This window comes from Phoca vitulina, unplaced genomic scaffold (genome assembly GCF_004348235.1).
Source record: "Phoca vitulina isolate PV1807 unplaced genomic scaffold, GSC_HSeal_1.0 scaffold16, whole genome shotgun sequence".
NCBI lineage: Eukaryota > Metazoa > Chordata > Mammalia > Carnivora > Phocidae > Phoca > Phoca vitulina.
In genome coordinates this window covers 33,679,067-33,697,486 of record NW_022589719.1, presented here as the reverse complement: position 1 = coordinate 33,697,486, position 18,420 = coordinate 33,679,067, and the positions used below count along the sequence as shown (strand labels likewise).

Below are 18,420 nucleotides of genomic sequence, written 5' to 3'. Positions count from 1 at the left end.
TCAGACTTTCCTTGCTTGGGCTCACCTTGGCAGTTTCAAGGAACACTGGTCACAATTCTGCAGAATGTCTCTCCTTTGGAATTTTTTCCTCATGACTAGGCGGGGGTTTGGGGCTTGGGGGAGGAAGACCACAGAGGTAAAGCGCCTTCTCATCACATCACATGAAGGGAACGTCAACACGACGGCCTTACCACTGTTCATGCTGACCTTGGCCATCTGGCTGAAGTGTGTGTGTGAGATTTCTCCACTGCCAAGTTACTCTCTCCCCGTTTCCATACTGTGCTCTTTGGAAGGAAGCCCCTTGTTGCAACCCACATGGAAGGAAGGGCGTGGTGTTCCACCTCCCTGAGGGTGGGGCATCTGTATAAATTATTTAGGATTCCTCTGTGTGGGACATTGAACTGTCTTCCCGACTCCTATTTACTTACTAAATCATTTACTTATATCACTCATGGATATTTATTTTATACTTAGGGTTTAGTTTAATACTATTTTACTTGTTTTCTTGCTCAAATTTCTCCAGCTTGGGTCATTGGGAACTCCTTCAGTTGGCTCCTGTGTTCCTTTGACAAACACCATCCGTTAGGGGTACTTTATAATTATAATTATAATTATAATTATTATTATAATTACTATTAGCATTTCCCTACATGTTGGCTCTGCAAGGTCCTCCAGGATTATCTGGTCTATTCCCTGCCCAGCCCTAGAGTCAACCACTTAACCAGTTCTCCAGGGAGCCTTGTTCCTTTTACAAAGAAGAGTATTTAGGGGTGCCTGGGTGGCTCAATGGGTTAAGCGTCCGACTCTTGATCTCGGCTCAGGTCTTGATCTCAAGGTCGGTGAGTTCAAGCCCCACGTTGGGCTCCATGCTGGGCGTGGAGCCTACTTTAAAAGAATGGTATTTAGAAACCGAGATCAGGGTCAAGGTGCATCTTTTTTTTTTTTTAATGTTGATTATCTCGGGCTTTCTAGCTGTTTAATCATTTCAGCTAAAAAAAAAAAAAAAACCAGAGAGAGAGAGGAAGGATAATTTAACAACTTTCCCCCCTACATTTATACATATCTTTTCATTCTTTTTTTAACTGCAACTTTTATTTTGTTCTTTACATATTTAAACTGGCAATACATTCACATGAAATTCATGAGATACAAAAGAGTAATTGCATTTTATATGCAATTTTTATCTTGCTTTTTTCCCCCCACCTGATATTATGTCCTGAGCATTTCCCCATATTCTTAGATGTTCTCCCCAGGCATCATTTTTAATAGCTGCTCCATAATTTTGCTATGGATATACTACAACTTACTTAAGCACTCTGCGTGGCATCTAGCCTTCTCCGTGTCTTCAGCGTTGGACCTAATACTGCAGCTGACATCCCTGCGTGTGCATCTTTGGGTCTCTCTGTGGTTATGGCCTCACGTGGCGGCATGCATGAGTCACCGGGCCAGGCTTCGCTTAGACTCCAGGTTCGGAACGTAGCCATGACATGGGGCTGGAAGTTGGGGAAGATGCGGGGGTCAGGCTCAAATCAGAGCCGAAGGCTAGTAGACAGCTTTACAGCTCCTGTATGCTCTATGCGCATGGGACTTGGATGAATGTTTCTTCTGCATATCGAGCTGGCATTTACTCATCCCATGTTTACTGGGCACCTACTCTGTGCCAGGTACTGTTCTAGGAGCTTTCAGTTCCCAAAAAAAAAGACCACTGCTATCATGGAGCTTACACTTTAGAGGGGGGAGAGACAGATAATAAGTAATACATAAATTTTATAATATGTTCGAAAAATTATGAAAAAAAAAAGAAAATGTGGGTTAGGAGATCAGGAGAACAGAGGGTGGTCAGGAAAGATCTCACCACTTACAGTGAGATCTCACCAAGAAGGTAGACTAAGAAGCAAAGACTAGAAGGAGCAGAGGATGGGGTCAAGAGGACCTCTGGAGGAAGAACATTCCAGAAAGAAGGAACAGCCAATGCAAAGGTCCTGGGTTGAGAATATACCTTTTTATTTTTTTATTTTTTAAAGATTTTATTTATTTGACAGAGAGAGACCCAGCGAGAGAGGGAACACAAGCAGGGGGAGTGGGAGAGGGAGAAGCAGGCTTCCCGCCAAGCAGGGAGCCCGATGTGGGACTCGATCCCAGGACCCTGGGATCATGACCTGAGCCGAAGGCAGAGGCCTAACGACTGAGCCACCCAGGCACCTCGAGAATGTACCTTTTTAAATTTTATTTTATTTTATTTTATTATTATTTTTAAGGAGTTTATTTATTCATTTGAGAGAGAGAGTGTGTGTGCGCGCACAAGCGGGGGGGAGGGGCAGTGGGAGAGGGAGAAGCAGGCTCCCCGCTGAGCAGAGAGCCCGACGCGGGACACGATCCCAGGACCCCGGGAACATGACCTGAGCCGAAGGCAGACGCTTAACCGACTGAGCCACCCAGGCGCCCCCCCAACATTGTTTTAAATGCTCACAGATCTCTTTAATGTCTGGCCTCTCGTATCTATTTCTGCGTTCAATGTATTGCAAAATGTTGTTTGGGTTGAGTATATGAAGAAAACAGGGCCTCACACGTTCACAGAGCTGGAGAGAGAAGAGTGTGTTGGCAACCTTTTCAAGTAACTGTGGCCGGTCTCTCTGTTTCTTCACTGGAACCAGCAAGTGGTGGTTTCGCAAAGGTTACCTGCGGCGTGGAATCGGAAAGCGTATGAATTAGCATTCTGAACTTTGTAACATTAAAGTCCAATAGGGTAACCCACTCTCATGGCAAACAGTATCGTCCTAATACCAAACTGGTCCTGGAAGTGGGGTGCTGTTAAAACAATAAACGGGAGAGAGAAACTAAATTACATGGTGCTGGCTCAGCAGCCAGGCGGTGGGCAGGGTGGAAATGGGTACCAGACAGACCCGTGTAACCCGGAGGCGGGCGTTAGGGTCAACGGTCGCCCGTGATGACTTGGGAGATCAGCCACATACCTACGGAGCCTGTGCCCCCGGGGGAGGGTGGGCGCCAGGACACTTACAGTGCACCCTGGCTGTCCCGTCACTGTTGGCCAAGTGTTAGAAGAAAGTGATCGGCTCAGGCAAAACGAACCTTTCTCAAGCAAAAGGAATAAAATAGTAAGAGTCCGGAAATTTGGAGCCCTGTGGGTGAAGAAAGTCCAATTGCTTCTAGACACTTTGTAGCATGAAACAAGGTCACCAGGGGTTGTAAGTGCAAAGACCCCCAAATGCTCGGCTCGGGGACAGAGACCAGGCTCTGCGAGGAGGGCAGCTTGGGCGGTCAGAGGACAAGGAAGTGCAGGCCTGGCTGAGGGTGTTGAGGACAGAGCTGTGGCTGCGGTTCCTGATGCAGGAAACCAGCCCGAAAACAAACAGGTCAAAAGTCGGCCCCTAAGGCTTAGAGGGAACTGTTTTGCCAAAGAAGTCATGAGACCAGACTTTAAAACCCTATACAAGGGCACCTGGGTGGCTCAGTCCGTTAAGCGTCTGCCTTCGGCTCAGGTCATGATCCCGGGGTCCTGGGATCGAGCCCCGCATCGGGCTCCCTGCTCAGCGGGAAGCCTGCTTCTCCCTCTCCCTTTGCTGCTCCCCCTGTTGTGCTCTCTCTCTCTCTGTCAAATAAATAAATAAAATCTTAAAAATAAAAATAAAATAAAACCCCATACAGTTGGAGCACCAAAACAAAAGCGACCTGGGGCACCTGAGTGGCTCAGCCCGTTGGGCATATGACTTGTGGTTTCGGCTTGGGTCATGATCTCAGGGTCGTGAGATCAGCCCTGGTCAGCCCCGTGCTCAGTGCGGAGCCTGCTTGGGATTCTCTCCCTCTCCCTCACTCTCTCTCTCACTCGGAAATAAATTATAAATAAACAAAAACAAAACAAAACAAAACAAACCCAGAAACAAAAGTGACCCATAGGCCCGCAAGCTTGCACAGGCAGGACGTGGGCTGCCAAAGCTGGACATCCCCCAGGGAGGGCCTAGTCCCCAAGGATACACCTCAGATGTGGCTGCAGGGGACCATGGCCAGGGAAGACTCTCAGAGGCTGGGGCCAGCTCTGTTACTCCTGCCATCCCTACTCCATCTCTACCCCCCTTTCCCTTCTGGAAGTTCCATCCTTCAGGGCAGGGGGCTTCCAGATCTGACTTGCAGATCTCTGCTCTCTTTCGTGTTAACTTCCATTTTCACTATAATTTTGCTTTCTGTTCTCAGCTTTTCCATCTGATCTTTCAGAAGGTTTTCACCTGTGACTACTTTTTTTTATATATATATTTCCTCTTTTGAATTTATTATGCTGGAAATGATGTCTTTTTGGTTTTGGGAAACTGTCCACGGCCTACGTGCATCCGCTTTGAGGCGCACATTATTCTCTCTCAGCCTGTTCTGTGAGCTCTGACCCCCTGGGAGCAACCTTGTTCGCCTTGACCTCACTCCCTTCAGGTACTGAAGTCCGCAAACCGACTGCCATTGTTTTCTCGGCCGATACAAACGTGCAGGTTCCTTTGGCTTCTGGTAGGGCAGGCTTTGGGGTTCTGAGGTGCAGCCTGACAGACCCCTCACATCCTTCCTCCCCCGGGGCCTGAAGCACTCATTCCCCGGCCTCTTGGAGTGCGGGCGGCCTGCTGATCCCAGTGGAGTTCCTCTCCTGAACTTGCTCTTGGACAATGGAAGCTGCCTGTTCCAAGGTCTTGGCCCCTTCCTGGGGCAGCTGCATTCAATGACTGGTTGATGTGGGGCGGAGGGGGCGGGGAAAGGCTCAGGCCCCTAGTCCCCGCCGCAGAGATCCCTGTAGCATGAGCTGAGGCTGTGTTCTGTCTGCATCTCAGTCCCGCTGTTTCTTCTGTCCAGTTCTGCGTGTGCACTTCCCCACAGGGGGTCTATTCCCGAAAACCTCCACGATAAACCTCTCGCACACAAATCCTGGCATCTCAGAGTCTGACTTCCAGGGAACCTAATTGCAAATGTGTCTCTTGGGCAGCAGAAAGCCCACACGTAGTGGACGACAAGGGAGCCTTTGTTCAAGGGGCCTGGCCGCAAAGCACTCAGCAAGCTGGGCCCTCTGAGGAGGTGTGTCGGGGCAAGGCGCTGTCTTTTCTCAGCTGCAAGCCAGGGTGCCCATGTGGTGGACAGGAAGGCTCTGCAGCCCCTGAGGAGGGTCGCTTCTGTTGTAGTCAAAGAGATGAACAGCAAGTGTGAAAATAAACGAAGATCACCCAAATGAAACAAGCCAGGGTCAAGCTTGCTACAGTAAGGGAGTCAATCACCATCACTTATGTTTAGCAGAGACTCAGGGCAGGCGGGGAGGTTTTACGCAGGGTGGTGGGGGGGAGGCTCCAGGTGTGCCCTGACTGGAGGCTGTTGGCCTGGGAAGTTGTAGGCAGACTTGTGCTTGGCCTTAAGTGGCAAGCAGGGACAAAAATTATGGAAATTGGCACTTATTAATCAAATCCTGGCCATACTGGTCTGGTTGTTACAGAAGCTATTGTTTAACTTCCTGCATTATTACTAGAGATCTCGATATGGCTTCCCACAAGTCTTAGAGCAGGCTGCTTTCCTGGGTCACGATCTCGCTGTCCTGGGATTTAGCCCCAAGCCTGGCTCCTGCTCAGTGTGGAGTCTGCTTTAGATTCTTCCTCCCTCCCCCTCTGCCCCTCTCCCTGCTCGTGCTTTCTCTCTCTCAAATAAATAAGTAAATAAATAAAAATCGTAAAAATAAATAAATAAATTGATATGCACCTGATAACACAGCCTTTAAGTAAGTAAAGCAAAAATTGATAGAACAGCAAGGAGAAAAGGAAAATCTACAATCCACAGGATATTTTAACCCTTCTCTCTCACTAACTGACAGAACACGTACACAAACAATCAGTAAGGATATAGGAGATTTGAAAAACATAAATAACGAACGGCTTGATTTATTTATGATTTATTTATATAGAGCACTGAAGATCACACATTTTTTTCAGGCACACTCAGAATATTTGTGCAAAGTGACCATATACTGGCTCATAAAGCAGTTTCAATAAATCTCAAGGGACTAAAATACTATAGAATATACTCTCTGACCACAGTGCAATTCATCCAGAAATCAAAAACAAATAAAAATTTGGAAAATCCCCATTTGTTTGGAAATTAAGAAACACACGCTCAAGTAAAAAATGGATCCAAGGAATAATTCAGATAGGAATTGAGAAATATTTTGAACTAAAAAATAATGAGAATACTATATCCCCAAACTGTGGGGTAAAGTGAAAGCAGCACATAGAGGACGTTTTTAGTCTCACATGCATATCTTAGAAAAAAAGACAAGGTGGAAAGTTAACGGAATAAATATTCACCTCAGGAATTTAGATGAGAACTCAAGCGTTGCATTGTTAACGGGAAGACGCCAGTAGAGAAGGAGAGGTGGACCAGAGAGAAGGGGAGTGGTTAGCTGGCAGGCTCGGGTTCTACAGGAAACACTGGAGACCAGGTGAGGAGATCATCTTTTACAGGTGAGAACTCCTCTTCCAACTTGATAGAAAGGGAGAAGGAAAGAGTGGCTGTGGACCAGGCCCGCCTGTGTGTAGGTGGAGAGAGTGAGTGAGGAGGTTTGAAGAGGGTGGAAGGAAGTGGAAGCAAAGGGCCTCCCAGGAAAGTGTGGGATTTCTGGCAGCCCGGAGGGCCCTGCCAAGGCCGCACACCACGGATCTTCTTCAGCACCCAGGTGTAGGCATGAAAGAGGTAGAGAGCTGGACTCATCCAGCGGCGTAGTGTTGCCATATGGGTGTGCTGAAGGACAAGGAAGGTGAAGTTGTTGGCAAAAGAGTGACTTCCTTGTTGGATCGCAGAATCCCAGCTGGAGGACAGCAGGCCAAAGGGCAAGAGGCTGCAGGTGAGGATGAGGCTCATGGACAGGTGCAGTGGGAGTAATGAGGTGGGACAGCTGGAAGGATGGCTCAAGAGTGGGGATCCTCTGCCCATGAATGATGACAGGGTCCCGACTGTGGCCTTGGGATGGCAGACTGAGGTGGAGAAGCCAGGAAGGTCACCATGATGGGGGCAGAGAAAGTCAGAGCACACAAACCATGGAGTCCCCCTTGATGATATCAAAGGAGGGGTGGGGGATGAGGTGGGAGGAGGAGGTGGGTAGAAGGCAGTGCCCAGGAGAAGTAGAGGCACATTTTCCCTGATGCAGAGGAAGAGAAGCACTTCCATGCGCATTTTTCAAGGCATGGGGCCTTTTTGGGTAGGCTCTACACCCAACATGGGGCTTGAACTCATGACCCAGATATCTAGAGTCATGTTCTACCAACTGAGCCAGCCAGGCATCCCAAATGTTAGAATTATTTTCGCAAGTTCCAAAAGAATACAAAATGAGTTTTTTATTAGAATTGCATTAAACCTATGGATTAACTTTTAAAATTGACATCTTTATGAGATTTCAATTTCCTGTCCAGAAACATGATGTACCTCTTCATTTATTCAAGTTTATTTTTAAATTCTCCATATAAAGCAAATTAGAAAGCCTGCTTAAGTCCTGAATGTTTCTACTAACATATCTCTAGGTATTTTATAATTTTATTACCAGAGTAACCAACATTAAAAATTTTTTAAGGGTGCCTGGCTGGCTCAGTGGGTAGAGCATGTGACTCTTCATCTTGGGGTCGTGAGTTCAAGCCCCACCGTTGGGTGTGGAGCCTACTTTAAACAAATAAATATATTTTTTAAAACGTTTTTAGCTCATTACTGTTGGTATACAAGAAATCTACTGACATGTATTTATTTTGTATCCAGACAGATGATTGACTTGTTCTTATAACTTTTAATTCACTTTTAAGTTGACTCTCTTAGACATTTTAGGTAGTTAATATCTCATGTAAACAATGAAAGCTTGGGCACCTGGGTGGCTCAGTTGGTTAAGCGACTGCCTTCAGCTCAGGTCATGATCCTGGAGTCCCGGGATCGAGTCCCGCATCGGGCTCCCTGCTCAGCAGGGAGTCTGCTTCTCCCTCTCCCACTCCCCCCTCTTGTGCTCTCTCTCTCTCTCAAATAAATAAATAAAATCTTAAAAAAAAAAAAATAATGAAAGCTTGTCTTTAAAAGAAAACCTTGTAGTTTTTGTCTCATTCCTTTGACTAGAACAATGTTCACATGAGCTTGAGAATGGTTATCCTGTTTCTGATCTTTCTAGGACTAGCTCCAGTTGTTTTTTTTTTTTTTAATCAATAAGTATGATGTGGGATAATAGTTTGAAATAATCATTCTTTATCATTTTGAGTAAAGATTCTCTTATCCCTAGTTTACTGAGAATTTTTATCAAACCATGTTAGCCATTTTTTACTAAATTGTAATAGAGATTCCTGCCATTTCCTCTCCCTCCATGCCATACATACTGAACACTTGCTTGCAACGACCACTCAGAATTCTTGACCAAGATTTTCAACAATGATCTCTTCAAAATTTTGGAAATCGGGATATTCAAGATATGCTGTTTGCATAAGTAGGAGATAAATATTTAAAACCAATTTTTTTTTAAATCAGCCATTTCTGATGAGAGTCCCTGCTTGACCTCAAAGTCTCTGCACCCTTAGTTTTTCATTTCTTGGACTCTGAGCTATGCTCCTTAGGTTTCTGGAATACAAATGCCCCCAGCAACATGCAGCCCTTGTCCGTGAAGGCAGCAGGAGGTTCTGCGGCATTGAAAGAGATGCTGGTAATGGCCTCTCCTTAGACTGGAGAACTTTGCAGTGGAGTGGAGTATCTGTATTTGCTGCCTGGGGGCCCCCAGGGTTTGCCAGCAGAACTTTCTCTGCATTGCCACCCTCCACAGAGCCCTGGACAAGGTGGCCCTGTGGGGCCAACCCAAGGGTTGAGGGTGAGCCAAGACACAACTGGTTAAAAATCCAGTGTTAGCTGCAAATTTGATAAGCATTTTTTTTTAAAGGATTTCTTTATTTATTTTAGAGATAGAGAGCACAAGCGGGGTGTCGGGGGGTAGCAGAGGGAGAGGGACAAGCAGACTCCACACTGAGGGTAGAGCCCAACACGGGGCTCAATCCCACAACCCTGAGATCATGACCTGAAAGTCAGATGCTTAACCAACTGTGCCACGCAAGTGCCTTATAACTCATACTCTTAATCCTTTCCCTCAGGACACCCACTAATGCTAACTGATTCTTCAGTTATTGGTGGAGTGATCTTTATATGTCCATGAGGCCAGGATTTATCAGTTGTGTCATTCAAGTCTTGAATGATCTTTATAGTTATTGCTGCTGTTGTTTTCTCTGTTTGTTCTGTACATTACTAAAAGGAACATACTCAAATCTCTCCCTACGTTGGGGTTTTTTCTATTTCTCCGCTGCGAATTTTGCTTTGTATATTTTGAGGTCTTATTATTGGGTGTATTCCCATTTAGAATATTTAGAAATGTTACATCTTCCTTTTTTTTTTTTAAAGTGTGGAGACCAATGTGGGGCCAGAACTCACAACCCTGAGAGCAAGACCTGAGCTGAAATCGAGTTAGACACTCAACCAACTGAGCTCCCCAGGTAACCCTGTGTTACATCTTCCTACTGTGTTGGATTTTTTATCAATTTGAAGTGAAATTCTTCTTTCTTTTTTAAGATTTTATTTATTTATTTGAGAGAGAGAGCACAAGTGGGGTCAAAGGGCAGAGGGAGAGGGAGAAGCAGACTCCCCACTGAGCCGGGAACCCAATGCGGGGCTCGACCCCAGGAGTCTGAGATCATGACCTGAGCTGATGGCAGATGCTTAACCGACTGAGCCACCCAGGCGCCCACGAAATGACACTCTTTATCCCTCGTGTAATTTTTTAAAAACCAACTTTATTGGGGCGCCTGGGTGGCTCAGTCATTGGGCATCTGCCTTCGGCTTGGGTCATGATCCCAGGGTCCTGGGATTGAGCCCCACATCCAGCTCTCTGCTCGGCGGGAAGCCTGCTTCTCCCTCTCCCACTCTCCCTGCTTGTGTTCCCTCTCTCACTATCTCTGTCTCTGTCAAATAAATAAATAAAATCTTTAAAAAACCACAACTTTACTGGGGTATAATTTACATGCAACAAAATGCGTACATTTTAAGTGTTCAGTTCTACTTATACACACACACATGCATGTAACTAATATCACAATCCTTTAATTTTTGCCTTTCTTTACAGCAGAACATTTGTTTTGTTTTGTTTTTCAGTTAAATGTATTGAGGCATAGTTTACATTCAGTAAAATTCACATTTTCATGAGTTGTAACAAATGTATGTAGTCGTGCAACCATCACTACAATCAAGATATAGAATATCCACATCACCCCCCAAAATTCCCTTATACTCCTTTGTAGTCAATCTAGAGTTGCCAGATTTAGCAAATTTAGCTGGGCAACCTGTACTCTATTTGGCAAATCTAAGCCAATTCCTGTTCCCTCTCCCATCCCCTGGTGACTACTGATTTCTGTTTCTATACTTTTGTCTTTTCATGAATGTCATATAAATGGAATCATACTGTATGTAGTTGGCGGTTTGTAACCTCTTTGGGAGCTTCCCGTGTATAATCTGAAACTGGCCCCAAAATGCAGAGGGCAGGAAGAGACCAAAGAAAGAGAAAGGCCACTCCAGGTTGGTAGGTGGCAGTTTCAGTAAGAGAAGGGGACTTACATATGAGGTTTGTCTTGAGTGGCATCAATGTGAGTGAATCCCTGCACCAGCTGCCGAATCTTGGAAGTTTATAGAGAGAGAGGCCTTAACAAGGTTCAGTCCCATACACCGCACAGGTGTTCTCAACACGTCAACCATCTCAAGCCTACATCCTTGGAGCAGCCTCTGGGAGCGGGAAAGCCAACCAGAACCCACATTCCAAGGACGGGAGAGAGGCTGAGTAGCCTCTGAGTGCCCGTGTCCAGCTCACAGATCAACCGGAGGTCATGTCCTCTCAATGACCTTCCTTAACTATAGTTTCCTCTGTCTGGTTTCTCTTAGCATAATGCCTTTGAGATTCTTCAGTGTTGGTGACTGTTATCAGTGATTCTGCTTTCCATGGCTGAGTAGTAGTAGTCCATTGTATAGATGCACCGAAATTTTATATCCTCTCACCCACTGATCGTCATTTGAGTGTTTCCAGTTTTCGGCAATTGTGAATAAAGTTGCTGTAGACATTTTCATGCAGGTCTTTGTGGGTCCATATGTTTTCACTTCCTTTGGGTAAATACCTAGGAGATTGCCAAACTTAGTATTTCTGAGCACTGTAAGTGACAGGTCAGGAACAGCAGCCCAATAATGCATACAGAATTATATTTCTATCCTCATCATTATCCATCTTTATTCTACAAAGTCTCATAATTTTCATGTCCTTAATTTTCTGTTTACAGAGTAAAAAGGAACCTTCGATTAATAATGACAATGAAGGGTTGAGCATGAAGGGAAATACTGCCCTTGTTTTTTTTCCCTAGGAGTGATGGTTCAGAACTCACTAAGTCGGTCTTCATGGAGACCTTGCTGAACAGAACTACCATGAGTAAAGATAAAACTGAGGCACAGAAAGCCTAAGCCTCTCACTCACTCTCACTCAGCCGAAAAGTGGAGCTGGGGTTTGAAGCCAGGCAGGGTTACTCCAGAGCTCTTTGCATGTGAAATCTAGTATGGACTATATTCAAATAATAATGTAGTTCAATGACTAAGAGCACTGGGCTCTGCTGTATTTGCATAGAAAGCCCTGAGATGATCTGTACCCTGAGACAAAAGCTTTCTCTTAACCTATTGCATCTGCAGCCATCGACAGCAGCGCACTAGACCTGCTCCACTCTTCATGATACCCTGCAGAAGCAGCCAGGCAGTTCCCAAAGCTGTGCTCAACACTAGCTTCCAGATGACCCCAATCCACTGAAAAGGTGCAAGGTTCCTCTACAAGATAATGAGCTTCCCTGTATTCTGGACCATCTTGGTAACATAGTTCCATTGTTATCTGAAAACCATTTTCTAGTAACACCTTAGGCTGGGGGCTCACAAATATTTTCTGTAAAGGACCAGGCAGTAAATATTTCAGGTGTTGTGAGTCATACAGTTTTTGCCGCAATTATTCAACTCTGCCCTTGCAGGGCAAAAGCCTAGACAATATATAAAGGGTATAACCGTATCCCAATAAAACTTTATTTACAAAAGCAGACAGAGGGCCAGCAGACCCCTGCCCTAGACTATGAGCTCTTAGAGAAGGAGGCTTGTGTCTTTATCTTTGTAATTTCAGCCCCAGCAGTAAAGATTGTCCTGATTTTACCAAAGAGGAAAACAGTCACAGACGTTGATTTTTGAGGAAGACAGGCATAGAACTACAACCAGCTATTTGGGTGTATTTTCTCCTGAACATAGATACTGCACTTCTCATTTTAGATCCGAGCAAGTTGGGAAAATCAAAGCAAACACAAAGCAAGAGGATCTTGTCTTCACAAACCCTCCCAACTGGCCTGGGTCTCGGCAAACTTGTTTCTGCAGGCTAAGTTCTACACGACTTGAAACTATGAGGTTGAACTGGAGATGGCAGCTCTAAACTGCGTTTCAGGAGCTCCCGGAGCTCAGAGCAGGGAGGTGATCTCGTCTTTGCACACCGTCTGGTTTAGTTTCTTAGTCCAGGACCCCAAGACAGGTTACACAACAGACTGAAAATAAAGCCTTTTGTTTATTCCCACGAGATCATCCTTCACAGACGGGCTTTCTTTGGACTTGGGGGTCCTGAGAGGGTTTTACACAGAGTGGGATTCAGTCACACAACTAGTCATTTGCAAAGCCTACTTCTAAGTCAAGTCCTATACACTTTCCTTTATGCCCTATTTGGCCCCATTGTCATCCCGCGTCTTACAATCACTAAACACTGAGTCTCAGCTTCTGCATCTGTAAAACAGGCACAGAGCCCCTATAGTGCTGTCGCAGAATTGAATCAACGAACTTGGCAGGTAAATCACGGAACCCAGCGCGGGGCTCGGCCCGTGCTAAGCGCTCAAAGCACCGGAGCCCCCACGCCCACGATTCCTTACTAACTGGATCCCCAAGGCTGGACCGTGTGAGGGAGGAGCGCAGCAGGGCGGGCCACCCCCGGGGCTCGGGCCCCTGCGCGCCGTCGGGCCCCACAGCCCAGCAGCCGAGGCGGAGCGCCATCACTTCCGCCGGACACCCGGCCGAAATAGCCGCTTCTGGCCGCTTCCGGCCACGAGCGCGACGGAGCCCGAGCCGGAGCCGCCCCGTACTGGGCGGAGCCTGAGGGGCAGCCACGCCCCTCGCTTCCGGCTCCCTTTCGGCCGCGCCTGGCACCGCCGGGCTGCTCCGTGCTCCGGCCGGAGCTGCCCCGCCCTCCCGGGCCCGCCTCTGGTGACGTCAGTTCCGGGGCGGCCCGGGCGGGGCCTGAGCTGGGGCGGCTGCCTCGAGCAGTCTTGGCTCGGGTGCGCTGCTCCGCTGCCGGCCACGTCTCCACGCCGGGCCGCGGGCACTTCCCCGCCGTCCGACGGCCGCCCGGCCGCCGCAGGCCTGCCGCGCCCGGGTAAGGGGCCCGCGCCGCCGTCCGGGGAGCTGTTGTCACGGCTCCCTGAACCGGCTTGCGACCGAAAGAGGGAGGTGGGGGCAGGAGGAGGCTTGAATGGGGGCATAGAGGCAGAAGGGGGACCGAGAAAAGATCAGTCGGGGCGCAGGTGCAAGACGAGGAGGACAGGAGAGAGGAAGGGACGGATGGGGGACCGAGAGGCTGGAGGGAGGAGGAGGGCTTCAGGGGGATCCCAAACCGGGGAAGAGGCCCGGCTTGTTGGAGTTTGGGAGCGGAGGGTGGGAGAGTCGGGACACTCCCATATGCGCGGGGAACTGAAAGGTTTTCCCGGGGCAAGGCTGGGCCCCAGAAGTGCTGCCCTCCAAGAAAGAGTTGGCCTCTTGGGTGACCCAGGCCTTCCCCCCAGGCCCTCCACCTGGGAGGGGGTTGTGCCTTTCCGTCTGCCTGCCTCCCTCCCGGGTGTGAGAGCCCCGTGGCTGCTTACTGTGTGCAGTCAACGATCGGGCTGACAGGAGGGATCAGCACCCACATGGTTTGCCATAAGACATAAACATCATGCTTAGAAATCTGCCTATACCGACGTGCAGTTATTTTTACCCCTAGAGGAAGCATCTCTAAAAACTGCAATGAAATCGGTGAGGAAAGTATTTAAAATACGAATTTTCCACCTATATGCTGGACTTGCTTCATGGACAAGGGAATGCCAGATTTACACACCACATTGCCAGCAAAAACTAGCCTTTGATCAGCATTTAGCTGTGATATCAAAACTTACAGAAACCTGGAAGCAAACAACGTAATTAAAACGATATCCATTTCAGGTTCCCATCTGCCACGAAGACACGTCCTTTAGACCGCAGGGCAAGGTCTATATACGCAAAACCACAAACCTGTGTTCCTTGGGTTCTGCTGCCAAAGTTCAGCCAGATGATGTGTTGGGATTAGGTATCTGTGGTTTACCCTGTATTTGTTTCCGCATTTCCTGCTCCTTGGTTTATAAAGCTTCTCCAGCTCGGAGTAGGGCCCCAGGCCATGTTGCTGCTGATTTAAATCTTACTAGAGTGATGGAATGTGGGGGTAACACTTATAATCCCTTACCAAGCCTAAGGATTACTTGTATTAGATCTTAGGAACCTGTCTAGGCCAGGAAAAGGAATCCAGCAATTTGGAGTCTGATTCCATGTAACCTGCACACAGGACTCAGCGTATAACAAACAGGTTCCTAAAAGAGTTTTTGAAAAAAATCAAGCCAAGGGACAACTGGGTGGCTCAGTCAGTTAAGCGTCTGCCTTCAGCTCAGGTCGTGATCTCAGGGTCCTGGGATTGAGCCCCATGTCGGGCTCCCTGCTCAGTGGAGAGCCTGCTTCTCCATCTCCCTCTGCAGCTCCTCCTGCTTGTGCTCTCTCTCTCTCTCTCTCAAATAAATAAATGAAATCTTTTAAAGAAAAAATCAAGCCAAGGTTGGAAACATAAGAATTCAGAGACAGGAGGTATTAGAAGGCATCACGAGATCATGAACCAGAAAAGGATCAGGAAGTTGACACCTAGGGCCACAGTCTGGGGGTGCCTTTCTGATGAAGGGTCACCTGGCTCAAGGGGTGCTGCCCCTTCCCAGCTGAACTTGTGGGGAGCTGACCCTGAAAAAGAGGGACTCCCAGCACCAGCCTCACTCCTGTCTTTCCATCTGCGCGTCTTCCACTTAATAATAACTTAATTCTTTCTTGTTTATTCCCTTCTTGCCCCAGGGGGCTCTTACCTTTCCACCTATTGTAGTCTGAGGCCTCGGTCTACCTAGTCTCCCTGCACCCTAATAATGAGAATAACTGGCCAGCCCCTCGCTTAAGGCTCACTAAAGCCTTTGCAAGACAAAGTATTTTAAATCTTGTTAAGGGTTTGTCCATTGTGAGTCAACTTACAAAGATTAGTGCAGGTTCTCACACGTGAGTCTTGACATTTAGAATATGCTTTTGGGAAGTGGAGGCAGGCCCATTCCAGAGAGGTGGAGTCATGGCCCAACGAGGGGAGGGCCCGGTCTGGGCTCAATAGTGGCCAGTTTCCATCTCTGTGGGGGTGATCACTGGCCCCACCAGCTGGGAGTGAATAAGCAGTGACGGTGTCCGGTAGAAGTTTCCTGAGAAACTTGTGGAGTTTCTTGACATAGTCTTAGAAAAATGCTCCATCTATGCGCTCACCTTTGTGTTTGTAAGTGTGTGTGCGGTTGCACACAGATGCGTGTATCCATATGTGGCAGTGTGTGTGCGTGTGCTTGCAGCTGTGAGCACACGAGTGTGACTGCACACAGGCGTGTGTGTGCGTGTGCCCGGTGCACGCACTTGTGGGCCCGTGGCGCTCCTCACGCATCACCACCTCCTAATACCTGGCCCTGTGGGAAGTGAAAGCTATTTCATAATCTCCCGAGTTTACATTAAATATTCATCAATGAAAGAATCACATTTGTGCCGGTTACTATCTTTGCGTTACAACTGTCCTCCTGGTTCCTCTAAAGTTTTGGTTGGCTCCTAGAAAAATGCAATTCCTGATATGTAAATTATGGAGTTTCTGTAAATTATTAAAATCTACATGTGAAACTCTATCCAGTGGGGTTACTCTGTGCCTTTCTGCCCCGGAGCTCAAAATACTTGAAGAAAACCGGACATTGGTTTCTTTCATGAGCCTTTCAGAAATGTTTTCCAAAAGCGATACATGCTTGTGCAAAAAAAAAAAAAAAGATACGTATGTATATATATACACGCACATATGTGTATATGTATATATATGAAGTAGAAAATCACCAGTAAATTCATTCCCCAGGCATAACCATCATTAATGCTCTGGTGTAAATCTCTCCAGACCCGTTAACAAATGTCTATTTAAATAAAAAGAGAGTCACGGTGTGTATGCTGTTGTATGACCTGCTTTTTTCCATCTAATGATGCATGCGGCCCGTGTCAATAAGTAGAAAGCTATGTATTTTTTCAATTTTATTTTTAAGCAATCTCTGCACCCAATTGGGGGCTTGAACTCACAACCCGAGATCAAGAGGCACACGCTCCCCCTGACGGAGCCAGCCAGTGTATTTCTGAACGGCTGCCATAGTATTTATATGTGGTTGGGACCGTATCTTCTATAACCATTCCACTTGTTTTGCTGTTATAAATAACGCCGCGATGAACACCTTTTTAGACCTTCATCTTTAAACATCCATCCACTTGCTTCCTTTGAAGAGATTCCAGCAGTAGAAAGTGCTACCTCGTAAGTCTTGACATTGAAAGTTCTAATACTCCTTCCCAGAACGATGATCTGTTTAAGGTTGCTATTTCAGTGCCTCCCCCCGCCCCCCCCGGGTTTTTTCCCCCTATGCTTTTCCTAAGGAATATTTACCCTTTTTTCAAACCGTAGATGCGTCTGTTGCCAGAGCGGGGCATCTGCTCGTGTCCCCCGTGTGCCACAAAGCATGCCATGGCCAGCAAGTGCTCCTCGAAGCTGCTCTCACCTCCTGCAAAGGCAGACCTCAGCCAGCAAGCACACGGAGCCAAGCCCGCCGCTCTCCAGCAAGGACAACGGCCCAGCTCGAGAGCACGCCCTGAGCAACTGCGTCTGGTGAGTGTCCGCGGCCCTGCAGGCAGGGCCACCTGCTTGGTGTCGGGACAGTGAGCCCAGAGAGGGCCCCGAGGGCCAGAGGGCCCAAGCTGTGCCGCAACCAGGAGGGGCCTGTTCTGTGGCGCTTCACCGTCAGAGGTTCTGCCCTCCCAGGTAGCCCGGGAGGATGGGGCCACGAGCAGGGATGGACAGCAGGGGCTGGGAGCGTGTGGTCCTCTGCGGCCCTCTTCTGTTCTTGTGACACAAACACTGGATACCGCAAGAGGTTTTCTCTTGGCCTGGTGTTGAAATATCGCAATGCTTGCCCCCCACTGCTGCTGGGGGTGAAGGAGGGGCCGCCTGGCAGCAGCATTCCCAGGAAGAGACAGACTAGAGGCTGTCCCCAGACCACTAACGAGACAGTCCGGTCCGTGTCTGTTCTGCATGAGGAACTGAAAGAGAAGGAGGAAATCCACTGGGCACAGTGAACCAGTTCCTCCGTCCCTTAGCTGGATTATCCGCTCTGAAGTTCATTGCAGTGCTAGAGCAGGGTTGGCAAACTAGGGCCCATGGGCCAAGTCCCACCTCCTGTCTGTTTTTGTAAATAAAGTTTTATTGGGACACAGCCACACCCGTCATTTACAAATGGCCCACCTTTGCACTGCAGCAGCTGACTTAAGTAGCTGAGACAGAGATGGTGTGGCCCACAAAATCTAAAACATTTGCTGTCTAGCTCTTTACAGAAGAAGTTTGCTGACCCTGCCCTAGAGATTTGTGGTGCGGCGGGCAGCAGAAGGCCCAAGGCCTGTGGTACATGCAAGAAGCCCTGGTCACGTCATCCCACCCCAGCGGACCCCAGGTCCATGCAGGGAGCATGTTGGGCTCAGCAGTGGTAGCATTTTAAATGCATTCTGTAGATGTGACTGGCCAAAGAATGAGCCATTTAAATACATTTATTTACTGAGAGCCCAACTGCATTGCCTCAGCTCGTGGGGTGTGTGGGTTCTTTGTTCCTGAAACCTTCCAGTTTCAGTTCTTTCTTCTTATGGTATTGGTTTGTTTCTTCTCTCCCCACCCTGCCCCCACTTGTTTCTGTCAGAACAAAGAATGACTTTTATAGTCTAGAAAACAGATGCAGGGGCTCCTGGGTGGCTCAGTGGGTTGGGTGTCTGCCTTCGGCTCAGGTCATGATCCCGGGGTCCTAGGATTGGGCCCCATGTGGGGCTCCCTGCTCAGTGGGGAGCCTGCTTCTCCCTCTTCCCCCCCCCCCCCCCCCCCCCCGCTTGTGCTCTCTGGCTCTCTCTCTCTGTGTCGAATAAATAAATAAAATCTTA

At 47.8% G+C, this 18,420-nt stretch overlaps 1 protein-coding gene across 1 annotated transcript in view; it reads left to right on the top strand.

Moving 5' to 3' along the window:
* Positions 1–13,371: 13,371 nt before the first annotated feature.
* CUNH11orf24 (chromosome unknown C11orf24 homolog) overlaps positions 13,372–18,420 on the top strand; it is a 10,679-nt gene continuing 5,630 nt past the window's right edge. The window contains exons 1-2 of the mRNA XM_032414966.1: positions 13,372–13,507; positions 16,907–17,107. The gene's annotated coding sequence lies outside the window, so the exon portion shown is untranslated. The remainder of the gene's footprint in view (positions 13,508–16,906; positions 17,108–18,420) is intronic.